Below are 13,309 nucleotides of genomic sequence, written 5' to 3'. Positions count from 1 at the left end.
TCGATCTCCTGACCTTGTGATCCGCCCGTCTCGGCCTCCCAAAGTGCTGGGATTACAGGCTTGAGCCACTGCGCCTGGCTGATTATTCAGTTCTCGTGCCAAACATCCACAACTAGCTATCAGAAAGGTTAACAGTCTGACAGCTAGTTGAAACAGTCCAGCATAATTAGGCTTCGTCAAACAATGTCATCATGCTCTTCTAAGACGCAAATAAACCAAAACAAGAAATACTAAAATCAAAATATTTGTCACTGTCATACAAATTGTTAGTTCCTTGCTGTATCCCCCCTTCTATAACATTAATAAAGGGAACATTTTACTGCAAAGAATATTTTATTTTATACATCACCAGCCATGAATTTTTGCCATTAGTTATTATACAAATGCTGCCTAGTGCTATTACACAAATGACATAACCATTTTACATCCATAATTCACTTAAGTAGAATTTTCATGATTTACATAAGTGCATCTATCAGTGAAGATTTAACACTGAGATGCAATCTAACATTCGTAATATCCGATGTTTGGTAGATGGCAATGTAGGAGAGCTATATTTTAATCACTTTTCATTTAAGCGAACTTACATAAAAAATAAACTAATAATTTAACAGTTCCAAGTCTCCAAAGGGCATTTTCAAATGTACATAAAAGAAATGGTTACAGAGATGTTTAAGAAGCATCTTCATGTCCACATCCTGTTGTAACTGCTGTATCATTTTCTCTTCCAACTCCTTCCCTTTGCCTGCAAAAGGGGCTTGGATAAGATGGATGTTTTGCTTGACTTCTTTGATATCCTGAACTTCTGTAGCTCTTTATTTTTCTTCAATTTGTTCATTATAAATTTAGCTTGGCATTTCTGTTAGATCTCTTCAACTCTCTTCATTGCACCAATAGTTTAATTCCATAGCTCTCGCTGGTATTTGATAGGTTCATTTCTATGTTTGTCAAATTCAAATGAATTATCCACTGTAAGCTCTTTACCAGCTGCTTTCTGGAATGCTTTGGTCCACCTAACTTTGTGAGGATTGCACTTCTTTTTGAAGTGTTTATGACATTTAGATTTACAAAATCTGAACACTTTGCAGTTGTTGCGGATGAATATCATGCTGTGGCCAGGGTAGATGGGCCCCGAGCAGAAATAACACTTCTGGAAACACATGTTGAAGCCGTGTGGGTCCCCACTGACCAAATGCCAAGCTTGAGGGCCAACTACAATTTTTTTTTTGACTTTTCATTTTGAAATAATGATAGAGTCACCAGAAGGTTCAAAGAAAGTATTCAGGGAGGCCCAGTGTACCCTATACCTTGCCTCCTTCCGTGGTGGTTAACGTCTTGAATAATTACAGTACAAAATCAAAATCAGGAAATTGACATTGAAATGCTCCATAGAGCTGACTCAGATTTCATTGGTTTTATAAGCACACACGTGTGTACTTCTATACAATCTTATTACGAGTGTAGCTTCCTGTAACCACCAACACAATTGAGATACACAACTGTGCCATCACTACAAGGCTGCCTCATGCTGTAACTGGCCAGCAGGTTCACCCTGCCCACTGCCTAGACAGAGCTGTTTTATCAAGGAAGGGGAATTTCGATAGAGAAAGAGTCATTCATGCAGAGCTGTCTGTGTGGGAGCCCAGAGTTTCATTATTACTCAAAAGCAGTCTCCCCGAGCATTCATTCAGGGATCAGAGTTTTTTTGTTTTTTTTTTGAGACTGTGTCACTCTGCCGCCCAGGCTGAAGTGCAGTGGTGCGATCTTGGCTCATAGCAACCTCCACCCTCCCGGGTTCAGGCCATTCTCTTGCCTCAGCCTCCTGAGTGGCTGGGATTATTCGTGCCTGCCATCATGTCCAGCTAATTTTTGTTTTTCACTAGTGGCAGAGTTTTGACATGTTGGCCAGCCTGGTCTCAAACACCTGACCTCAGGTGATCTGCCTGCCTTGGCCTCCCAAAGTGCTAGGATTACAGGTGTGAGCCACTGCACCTGGCCAAGTGTTTAGCTTTTTAAGAAACTGATATTTTCCAGAGTGGCTATACTATTTTACATTACTATCAGTGTAGGGAAGTAGATAATTTTCTCTCCATCTTTCATAGTTCTTAGTTGGGATGGGTCACTGTAACAACAAAAAAAAAGATTAAAAAGAGACAGATAAAGAGAAGATTATAAACATGTATACCTCGTGTAGTATATATAGGGGAGACACCCAGAGAAATTGGTAAATTTTGAAGCGGTGGCTTTGAACTCAGACTTAAATACCATGTCTACTGAAACAAAAAGAAGGGTGCAGGGAAAGTTGGTTATGCTCAGGAAAAACTGGCAAATAAGAGTAAGATTTGTTACGGAGATTTAAGTCAGTGCCTTCTCCATCAATAACGTATAACCGTCTCCAGTGACTTAGAGTCATCCTCTCTTCCTGGAACAATGTGGATGATAGGGTAACTTCCACTGTTTTCAGAGCTTCTCCTGTGGTTGCAGTTTCCCAAAATAATCAGCTCAAAATAAGAAAGGGGAGAGGAGAGAAAGAGAAGGAGAGTTATTATAAGGAATTGGCTTATGTGGTTATGGAGGCTGAGAAGTCCCACCATCTGCCATCTGCAAGCTGGCAGCTGGGGAAAGCCAGGGGTGTCATTCAATCTGAGTCCAAAGGCCTGAGAACCAGGAGAGCTGACAACGTGAATTGCAGTCTGAGGGAAGGAGAGACTGATATTCCAGCTCAAGTCGTCTGGCAGAAAAGAAGGGCCAAATTCAGGGCCGGGCGATGTGGCTCACACCTGTAATCCCAGCACTTTGTGGGGCCAAGGCAGATGGATCACTTGAGCTCAGGAGTTTGAGACCAGCCTGGCCAACATGGCGAAACCCTGTCTCTACTAAAAATACAAAAATTAGCTGGGCATGGTGGCACGTGCCTGTAATCCCAGCTATTTGGGAGGCTGAGGCAGGAGAATCGCTTGAACCCAGGAGGCAGAGGTTGCAGTGAGTCAAGATCGCACCACTGCACTCCAGCCTGGGTGACAGAGTGAGACTTTGTCTCCAAAAAAAGAAAAAGAAAAAGGACCAAATTCTCCTTTCCTCTGCCTTACAGCCCTCAACAGCCGATTGAGGAGGGTGATCCACTCATAGACAGAATCGGAAATGACGTTTCGCCAAGTATCTGGGAACCCCATGATCCAATCAAGACGAAACATAAAATTAACCATCACAAATGCTAATGATCAGATATAAAACGGGAAGTGGAGTAGGGAGTACTTAGAGGTGGGAGGTACAGTTGTCATTGCAAACAAGATGGTCAGGGAACCTGCCCTGAGACAGTAACATGTAGATCTGAAGGACAGAGTAGGGGGCTTGAGAAGGGACGTGACTCACCCATGACCCTCACCCTCATCCACTAACTCCTAACTGTGTTCTCTCCCTGACTATAGCTGGTTGTTTTATTTTCATAAAGTCATGAGATGTTAGAGATGGAAGTGACCATTAGGGATGGCCGTAAGTTTCACTGAAGATCCTAAGTCTATTAGACAAAAAATTGAATTTTTGTGGCAACTCAGATTGATAGTGGTGGCTTTCTGGAGCATGGCGTAGAGCAAGATCCAGAGGTTAGGTCTGGGTTCGGAGCAAATAGTGATGCTTTCCCCAAGCTCAGCAGGAGGATGGTGACATTAGACAGTAGGTGGCCCATTGCTCTTCTAGTGTGACCCTCCCATTACATGATGATGACATAGGCAGCTGGAGTGTAACAGACAGGAAGTGGCTGGATTTTCAAAAAGGTCTTTAACATGAACACTTTTATGCCTTCACTGTCTCCATGATTGACTAAGGGAAAGTAAAAGAAACGGAGGACGCAGGAGGACGCTCACGCCTGTAATCCTAGCACTTTGGGAGGCCGAGGTGGGTGGGTCACCTGATGTCAGGAGTTCGAGACCAGCCTGGCCAACGTAGTGAACCCTGTCTCTACTAAAAATACAAAAACTTAGCTGGGCGTGGTTGAGAGGCTGAGCTACTTGAGAGGTTGAGGCAGGAGAATAGCTTGAACCCAGGAGGCAGAGGCTACAGAGAGCCGAGATTGCGCCACTGCACTCCAGCCTAGGTGACAAAGTGAGACTGTCTTAAAAAAAAGAAGAAGAAAGAAAAAGAAATGGAGGACTCCACTCTTGGTTACAATAAAAAGAGTCCCTGCCTCCCAAACTTGCGGTTCCTCTCAGGCAACCATTTTATTCCAGGGCTTAGCCAGGCCTCCAGAAATGTGAGTTTTCTCTTCTTCTTTGTGGATTCAGCCCAGGGAGGAAAGGTACCATTGCAACCCCACACCCACAAAGATGCTCCTTGGACTTGGATAAAAGAGCACAAGACACCATTTTATCACTTAACCTAGTAAAAGAAGATACCCACACAGACCACCAGGACCGCACAGTAGGAACAGAGGCCCACCTTCCCCTGTGCTGCCCAAGTTCCTAGAGGGATCTGAATGAAGCAACTGTTTAACTAATGCAACTGTGTTTAAAGTGCCCAAGGGACCCACACTCTTTAAATGATGCATAAATCGAGTCGTTTTGTAAAATACAGTCCCTTGATTTATTTGCTTAGTAGCTTTTAGTTTGTCTACTAGGTTTCTCTAAAAAAGAATACAAATGTATTTAGGCATAAATTGTTTTCAATCACTTTCTTGGTGTCTACATTACCCTCCCTGTAATATATTAGGGGTTCCTAAGCCACAAATGGTATGATTGAAGGTATAAACACTTGAAGCTCACTGCGACCTTAAACTCCTGGGCTCAAGCAATCCTCCTGCCTCAGCCTCCCAAGCAGCTGGGACTACAGGTGGGTGTCACCATGCCCAGCTAATTTTTAAAATTTTTTGTAGAGATGGGGGCCTTGCTATGTTGCTCAGGCTGGTCTTGAACTCCTGACCTCAAGTGATCCTCCCACCTTGACCTCCCAAAGTGCTAGGATTACAGGCATGAGCACCATACCCGGCCCCCATCTCTTTGTAATACACTAGAATTATGAAATGGCAGCAGAAAGAATTGACCTTCTTGCCAGCAGTTGCATCAAACAGGTAGAATGATCTGAAGATGAGCAAAAGGAACCTTGTTATTTTTGACTTAAATGTTCTTGAGAACAAAAATGATGATGTCAGGCTTCAGAAGATGGTCCCTTGAGGGTTTAGTGGTTGAAAATCATCCGCACTTTCCTACTCCTTTCAACACACACACACACACGCAGTGTTGGGCTCAGTGGCACCACATAATAATAGCAACAGGCTTAAGGACAGTGCAAGCACAGCTGCATCAGGCTACTGTTGGGAGAAGGGAAACTAGACTGTGCACTGAGATTAAAAATGGCTTGGGCGAGTCATCAAACAACCCTGTCAAAAAGCACGATGTCTGATTTCACAGCCTCCATTGCTCCCTCCAACACCACGTGAAACATAAACTCCAAACTGATGAAGTCTCAGGCAGGTCAATCACCTTCTACTCAGCCCCAATGTGAAAGAGACTCATATGGAAAAGCCTACTCTAAACACAGGCTTATCTGTGTTGCAAGATGATAAAACATTACAGACTTAGGGAATTCATTCTCAGGTGAGAATTCAGGAACTGGCCCTGGGGGCTGTAAAATATACTGGCCATGAGTCCCTTAGGTAGTCAAAAGGATAATACGACCAAAGTTTAACCTGAGCTGATGTTACTGACATGAGTGTCAGTACATGCATCTGAAACTTACTCTGTCAATTCTCAAGAGAGGAAATGAAAGTAAAAGCATTTGTCACTTGAGGAATTTCTCTCTATGCATGATTATTTATTGCATTTCTCACATATTCAAAGTTGCCTTTGAGCCAAACTATGAAGTGAGTAAAACCTGACTTTTGTTCCTTGATTCCTTATTTTCTCGCCTCACTTTTTTTTTCTTTTGACAGTTAAATTAGGATACTAGTTTCACTCCTACTACAGGGAGAGTGGCCCCAAATAATACTGATTTAAGTGAGACGAAGGTTTATTTCTCTGACACACAGAAGTCCAAGCTAGTATGCCACTACCAGTAATACCAGGAATAGTTTTAGGCACTCGAATGCTTACCTAGTTACTTTGCAATCTGCAACATATGCTTTTTTCATCTTCTCTTGGTGCAACATGGCTGCTCCTGATCCCGCCAACTCATCTGTCTTCCCTCCTGCAGAAAGAAACGAAGGGGCAAGGGGCATGACCTGAAAGTTGCACGCATCACTTCTGCTCAAGCCCCATTGGCCAGAATTTAGTCCTATGCCCACACCAAACTGCAAGGGAGATATCGTTTAAAGCACAGAATGGTGATTTGGGTTCGGAATGAAGACCCTGAGTGATTTGGAATGGCTACATCTGTTCACTATGTGAAAAGTTGGTGATTAATTCAAGGCTGTACTGTGGAGGAGAGCTAGGAGGCCTGAATGCACCCAAAAGATGCTGACAGATTCAGTGGGGACAGGAAGTGACCTAGGCCCTGGAGACAAACTAGGGGACTCCCAAGAAAGCTGGCTTGTAGTGATATAGGAGTTAAAAAGGAATTACTTAGGGAGATAGCAAAGGCATGGGAGTCCTCGGGAGGGCTTTCCTTTTAATGAAAAGCAGCCCAAAATCATTTTCTAACAAAGAGCAGCTGGTAAAGTTGAGCTGCAGGCATAGACAAACAACCTGACAGCTTGTTGCACAGATGAATGCCAGCAGGAACTAAGGACTAGACATTTTCAAGATGGCAGCTCCATCTTGCCTTCTCTGCCAGCCATGTGTACAGCAAGAAGCAGACAAAATGGCCCCCATCAACTGCAAAGTCCATTTGCATAAGAAGATTAGGGTAGGGCGACCAGCCTTCCCAGAGAGCTTTGTAAATGTCATACCTGATGGAACCAATCTGTGAGGCCTAGTAAATCAGACAACGCCTCCTCAAACTGAACTATAAAACTCGGTGCATTCTCTATCAGCCAGTCCTTTCTGCTCGGAGACTCCAGGTGAAGCCAGCTGGACTTCCTGGGTCCAGTGGGGACTTGGAGAAGTTTTCTGTCTTACAAGAGGATTGTAAAATGCACCAATCAGCAGGAGTCTAAAAGTAGTCAGTTGCGGGAGGATTGAAAAAAGGGCCCTCTGATAGAACAGAAACAGAACATGGGCGGGGACAAATAAGGGAATAAAAGCTGGCCAACCCTCAGCCAGCAGCAGTAACTTGCTTGGGTTCCAATCAACGCTGTGGAAGCTTTGCTCTTTTGCTCTTCACAATAAATCTTGCTGCTGTTCACTCTTTGGGTCCGTGCCTTCTTTAAGAACTGTAACACCGTGAAGGTTCGCGGCTCCATTCTTGAAGTCAGCGAGACCACTGGCAGGAACCAACTCCAGACACACTTCCTTTACAGAAGAACCTGTTTTCCTTTCTCTTCTCTTCTAACTGTTAAACCTCTGCTCCTAAACTCTTCCTCTGTGTCCATGTCCTAAATTACCCTGGTGCCCAACAATGATCGCTGGGTTTTTTTGTTTTGTTTTGTTTTGAGACTGAATTTCGCTCTTGTTTCCCAGGCTGGAGTGCAATGGTGCAGTCTTGGCTCACCGCAGCCGCAGTCTCCTGGGTTCAAATGATTCTCTTGCTGTATTTTTACAAAATACAAAACGCCTGGCTAATTTTGTAAAAAATACAAAATGCCTGGCTAATTTTGTATTTTTAGTAGAGATGGGGTTTCTCCATGTTGGTCAGGCTGTTCTTGAACTCCCAACCTCAGGTGATCCACTCGCTTTGGCCTCCCAAAGTGCTGGGATCACAGGTGTGAGCCACCATGCCCAGCCAAACCCCAGATTTATACCCTAGACAATGTAGCCACTTCAGTGACATTTGCTTCCTCCTCTTGACCCCAGACCCTCCTGATCTACTGCAAGATTTGCCATATGCAGGGGAATTGTGGGTAACCCTGGAAAGTTTAAATTGGGAGTAAATTACTTACCTGAACATGTCACTCCCCAGCTCAAATCCCCCACTCTGAGCAAAATCAAGTTTGTTGTTGTTGTTGTTGTTGTTGTTTTTGAGAGAGAGTCTCACTCTGTTGCCCAGGCTGGAGTGCAATGGCACTATCTCAGTTCACTGCAACCTCTGCCTCCTGGGTTCAAGCTATTCTTGTGGCTTGGCCTCCCGAGTAGCTGGGATTACAGGTACGTGCCACCATGCCTGGCTAATTTTTGTATTTTTAGTAGAGACAGGGTTTCACCATGTTGGGCAGGCTGGTCTTGAACTCCTGACCTCAGGTGATCCACCCACCTCGGCCTCCCGAAGTGCTGGGATTACAGGCATGAGCCACCGTGCCCTGCCCAAAAGTTGTTATCTTGACTACAAAGCCCAGTGTCCTCTAGCCCCTGCCCACGTGTCTCCAACCCCATCCCACGTGACCCTGCCCCTTCTCCACTGTGCGGCCACCACGCTGCCCCCCTGGCTACTTCTAAAGCACACAAATATGTTTCTGCCTGAGGGACTTTACACCTGCTGGCCCCACTACTTATACGGCCTTCCCCCAAATATGTACAAGACGGGTAGCCTCCCTGCTTTCAAGTTTCTGCTCAAATGTCACCTCTATCCAGAGGCAATCCCTGACCAGCCATTTTAAAATGGTGCTACTCCAAGTGAGGCAAACAGACCGGAATTTGTCTGTGAACAGTTTGCTGCCATTTGGCCATAAGTTGAGCCCAGAAATTTTGAAGGTGCACATCTAGAATTCTGCTGCAATATCCAAGACCGTGACTTGTCTCACTGACCAGGGTATAGATGAGTTTGGGGGGTGTTGAATTCAGGTGCTGAGTCACACGTAGACTGCACTACATTCTAGTCATGCATGTTAGGACCACCATTACATTTTTATAATTTATTGCATTATCATAATTTTAGCCCTTAATTAGGCTTGCTTTCAATTTAAAGTTTAGCATTATTAGTTGTAAAAAAGATTTTGTGTTCTGTTTTTTTTTTTTTTTGAGATGAAATCTCGCCCTCGCCCAGGCTGAAATGCAGTGGCACAATCTCGGCTAACTGCAACCTCCGACTCCCTGGTTCAAGCGATTCGCCTGCCTCAGCCCCCCAAGTAGCTGGGATTACGGGCACGGGTCACCACGCCCAGCTAATTTTTGTGTTTTTAGTAGAGACGGGGTTTCGCCATGTTGGACAGACTAGTCTCAAACTCCTGACCTCAGGTGATCTGCCCGTCTTGGTCTCCCAAAGTGTTGGGATTACAGGTGTGAGTGGTTTTCTGTATTTAATTTTTTACCTTAACTTACTGGTGGTGACACAAGCATTACTGTATTATTTTTGTCAAGAAAAGGCTTGTTTTTTCCAAAAATAGCAGTGGTAATCAACCAAATAATGACAACAGATGTTATTTCCAATAGAGTAAAAGCAAAATCATGTATACTAATTTTACTCAGATACACATTCACTTATATATCAATGTTGGGTTCGTAGCTATCATTGATGGCAAATTGTTAAAAACTATGATGTGTTATTTATAGAGCTGTACTGGCTAATGATGTTTTGAAACCATCAAAACTTAAGCAGCATTTACACAGAAAGCATGAACAGTTCAAAACCAAAATAATCCTTTGGGCGGGTGCAGTGACTCACTCCTATAATCCTAGCACTTTGGGAGGCAGAAACGGGAGGATCATTTGAACACAGGAGTTTGAGACCAGCCTGGGAAACATAATGAGACCTCATCTCAAAAAAGAAAAAGAAAAAAATCCTCTTAAGGAAAGACTAGCAAATTAAAAAGCTGATGGAAGCAGTCACTTGATATTTCATTTACAAACATTAGTAATTTGCAGGTATCTTATGAAGTAGCACTTTGGATTGCTAAGATTGAAAAGTACAATTGCTGAGACATTAGTAAAAGATTGAAGCAAAGATGTTTGGGGCTGGGCGCGGTGGCTCATGACCGTAATCTCAGCACTTTGGGAGGCTGAGGTGGGTGGATCCCTTGAGGTCAGGAGTTTGAGACCAGCCTGGCTAACATGGTGAAACCCTGTGTCTACTAAAAATACAAAAATTAGCTGGGTGTAGTGGCAGGCACGTGTAATCCTAAGTACTTGGGAGTCTGAGGCAGGAGAATTGCTTGAACCCGGGAGGTGGAGATAGCAGTGAGCCAAGATCGTGCCACTGCACTCCAGCCTGGGCAACAGCAAGACTCTGTCTCAAAAAAAAAAAAAAAAAAAAATGTTTATTTGGAAATGGGTAAATCTTGGACAGAGAAGGTAGCTCAGGTACCATTTTCCTATGATATTATAGCTCAATGTATTCAGGAACTGCAGAAACCAACCAACTGAACAAATTAAGCTGGTATTTTCATTGCAACTTGACTAATGTACACATATTGCCAATGGCAGTCTTTCTTTTTTTTGAGACAGGGTCTTGCTCTGTCGCCCAGGCTGGAATGCAGCAATGCAATCATGGCTCACTGCAGCCTCAACATCTCCCACCTCAAGCCTTCTGAGTAGCTGGGACTAAAGTGTGTGCCACCACACCTGGCTAATTTTTTTGTATTTTTTTGTAGAGACAGGGTTTCGCCATGTTGTCTAGGCTGGTCTCAAACTCCTGGGTGCAAGCAATCTACCTGCCTCAGCCCAAAATGAGGGGTTACAGGAGTGAGCCACCACACATGGCTGCCAATGGCAATTTTTAAAGTATATGTGTGATTTGAAGATGATGCATCAAATAAATAATTATTTCTTTCAACTTAATTGGCTATAGACACAAGTAGCTCCGAGATGTTTAAAACTCTGAAGGATTATATTGGCTTAAGTGTAGTTTGCACTTTAAGATTCACGTCGGAGTGAGTTCTGATGGTGTAGCCGCAATGACAGAAAAGCTTTCTGGAATAGATACACAGATTAAGGATTTTACACTGGAATATAAACCAACATACTGCTTCCTTCATAACGTCTTACTACAAAAAAAAAAAAGTCAATGTGGTTAGCATTATCATAAGAATTGTGAATTAAATAAAACCTAATGTGTTAAAATTAAGATAATTATCTTCATGTAACAATATGAAAGCTGATTACATGTAATATGAGGTATGATGTTTGTCAAAAAGAGGCCATCTGTCAAGAATGTTTGAACTATGAAACAAACTCTGTGCCTCTGAAGGATAAAAAGCTAGGTTGGTTCCACCTTCCTTTTTGAGATGCAGTCTCACTCTATCTTGCAGGCTGAAGTGCAGTGGTGCGATCTCGGCTCACTACAACCTCTGTCTCTCAGGTTCAGGCAATTCACCTGCCTCAGTTCCCCAGTAGCTGGGATTACAGGAGCACAGCACCATGCCCAGCTAATTTTGTATTTTTGGTAGAGATGGGATTTCACCATGTTGGCCAGGCTGGCCTCGAACTCCTGACCTCAATTGATCCTCCCACCTCGGCCTCCCAACGTGCTGGGATTACAGATGTGAGCCACTGCACCCAGCCTTGGTTCCACCTTCTAAAATATGTAAATATTGTAAAAACAATCTTGCTGATTTACTTGATATCATCAGTATTTTGAGTAATCTTAATATTTCCATGAAAGGAAGGAGTACAATATATTTTTCAAAAGATTAAAAGGCAAAAGGGAAGTTAGAAGCTTGCCAGTACAGTTCCTTCAGATGCTATGATTATAGATTGTCATAACATGTTCCATAATTATCAGTAAAATAGGTGATAATCTTGATATTGCATATCTGTCAAAACTTACCACCACATGTCTTATGAACTTAACAAAATGTTTTGAATTTTGTTTTCCATCAAAAGAAGATACACAAATAGGAAATTCTTAGATCTAGAATATATTTTTTCCATCAAAAAAGAGTTTAAATTGACCTGTAATTTTACAGGAGAAATTGTTGGGACTGCCTACTGACGAATGATTAAAGATACATTTTGAAAATACAGCATCACTTGCTTCCTTTTGCAGAAAAGTGAAAAAATTAATATACTGGGCTTAATCCAATGCTTCAAAATTTCTTCTTCTATTTCTATTACCTTGTGATTTTGGTTTCTCTGTAATAAATGATTTTAGAGCCAAGCAGAAATAGTTTAGAACCATATTATGCTCTGTATCAGGAGGTCAGGAGTTCGAAACCAGCCTGGCCAACATGGTGAAACCCTGTCTCTACTAAAAAATACAAAAATTAGCTAGGTGTGGCTGTGCACACTGTCGTCCCAGCTACTTGGGAAGCTGACACAAGAGAATCGCTTGGACCAGGGAGGCGGAGGTTACAGTGAGCCGAGATTGCACCATCGCACTCCAGCCTGGGCGACAGAGCGAGACTTCTTCTCTCAAAAAAAACCAAACAAAAACAAAAACAAAAACAAAAAAACAAAAATGTCCAAAACAGATTGAAAAAAAGAAAATCTGGTCCTTCACCACAGGTAATTTGAGAAGCACTGATTTAAAATAGTAGCTCTCGATCCTGCTTTATTTCTCTTCATGGCTTTTACTAACACCTCGGATTATAAAGTTCTATCTGTTTAATCATTTGTTTCTTGCACATCTCTTAGACTAGGGTGCAGCTCAGTGGGAATGGGAACCTCCTTGTTCACCATTATACTTCTAGATCCTCAGCAGTTGCTGGCATGTGGTACATGGTCTGTATTTGTTTTCGTGGAGAAAGGACTCAGTTCTCAGGCATAACAAGTGAGGTGAATGAGTTCATTTGGCTAAAGTTGCCCAGGATTTCCTCAGTGTCCAGATGCAGTCTCCTTATCTAATATTAAACACGTCTGTTACCAAATATTCTCTATTAATCAGCACTGTTGATACAGCTCTGTGATCACAGCACTTTTCCTGATTTTCTGAGTCCCAGGAATCCTGACACCTAAGCATACTCACTAATAATTGAATGAGCCATTGAATGAGCCATTGAATGAGCCATGGACCTGCTATTAAGAATTGGGGACACACAAATACATTTTAGACAGTTTCCTTTTTTTTTTTTTTGAGATAGAGTCTCACTCTGTCTCCCAGGCTGGAGTTCAGTGACATGATTTTGGCTCACTGCAACCTCCGCTTCCTGGGCTCAAGCGATTCTCCTGTCTCAGACTTCCAAGTAGCTGGGATTACAGGCACCAGCCACCACGCTCAGCTAATTTTTGTATTTTTAGTAGAGACGTGGTTTCACCATGTTGGCCAGGCTTGTCTCAAACTCCTGACCTCAGGTGATCCACCGGCCTGGGCCTCCCAAAGTGCTGGGATTACAGGCGTGAGCCATGGTGCCAGGCCCATTTTAGACATTTGCATCCAAATGATCACAATTTTGAATTTTTTTTTTTTTTTTTTT

At 43.0% G+C, this 13,309-nt stretch overlaps 1 pseudogene; it reads right to left on the bottom strand.

Annotated features, from left to right (window-relative positions):
• Positions 1–599: 599 nt before the first annotated feature.
• LOC105517142 lies at positions 600–1,162 on the bottom strand (annotated as a pseudogene).
• Positions 1,163–13,309: the final 12,147 nt, after the last annotated feature.

This window comes from Colobus angolensis, unplaced genomic scaffold (genome assembly GCF_000951035.1).
Source record: "Colobus angolensis palliatus isolate OR3802 unplaced genomic scaffold, Cang.pa_1.0 Scaffold108, whole genome shotgun sequence".
Lineage (NCBI taxonomy): Eukaryota > Metazoa > Chordata > Mammalia > Primates > Cercopithecidae > Colobus > Colobus angolensis.
The sequence above is the reverse complement of the archived record's forward strand: the minus strand, read 5'-3'. Positions and strand labels throughout refer to the sequence as shown.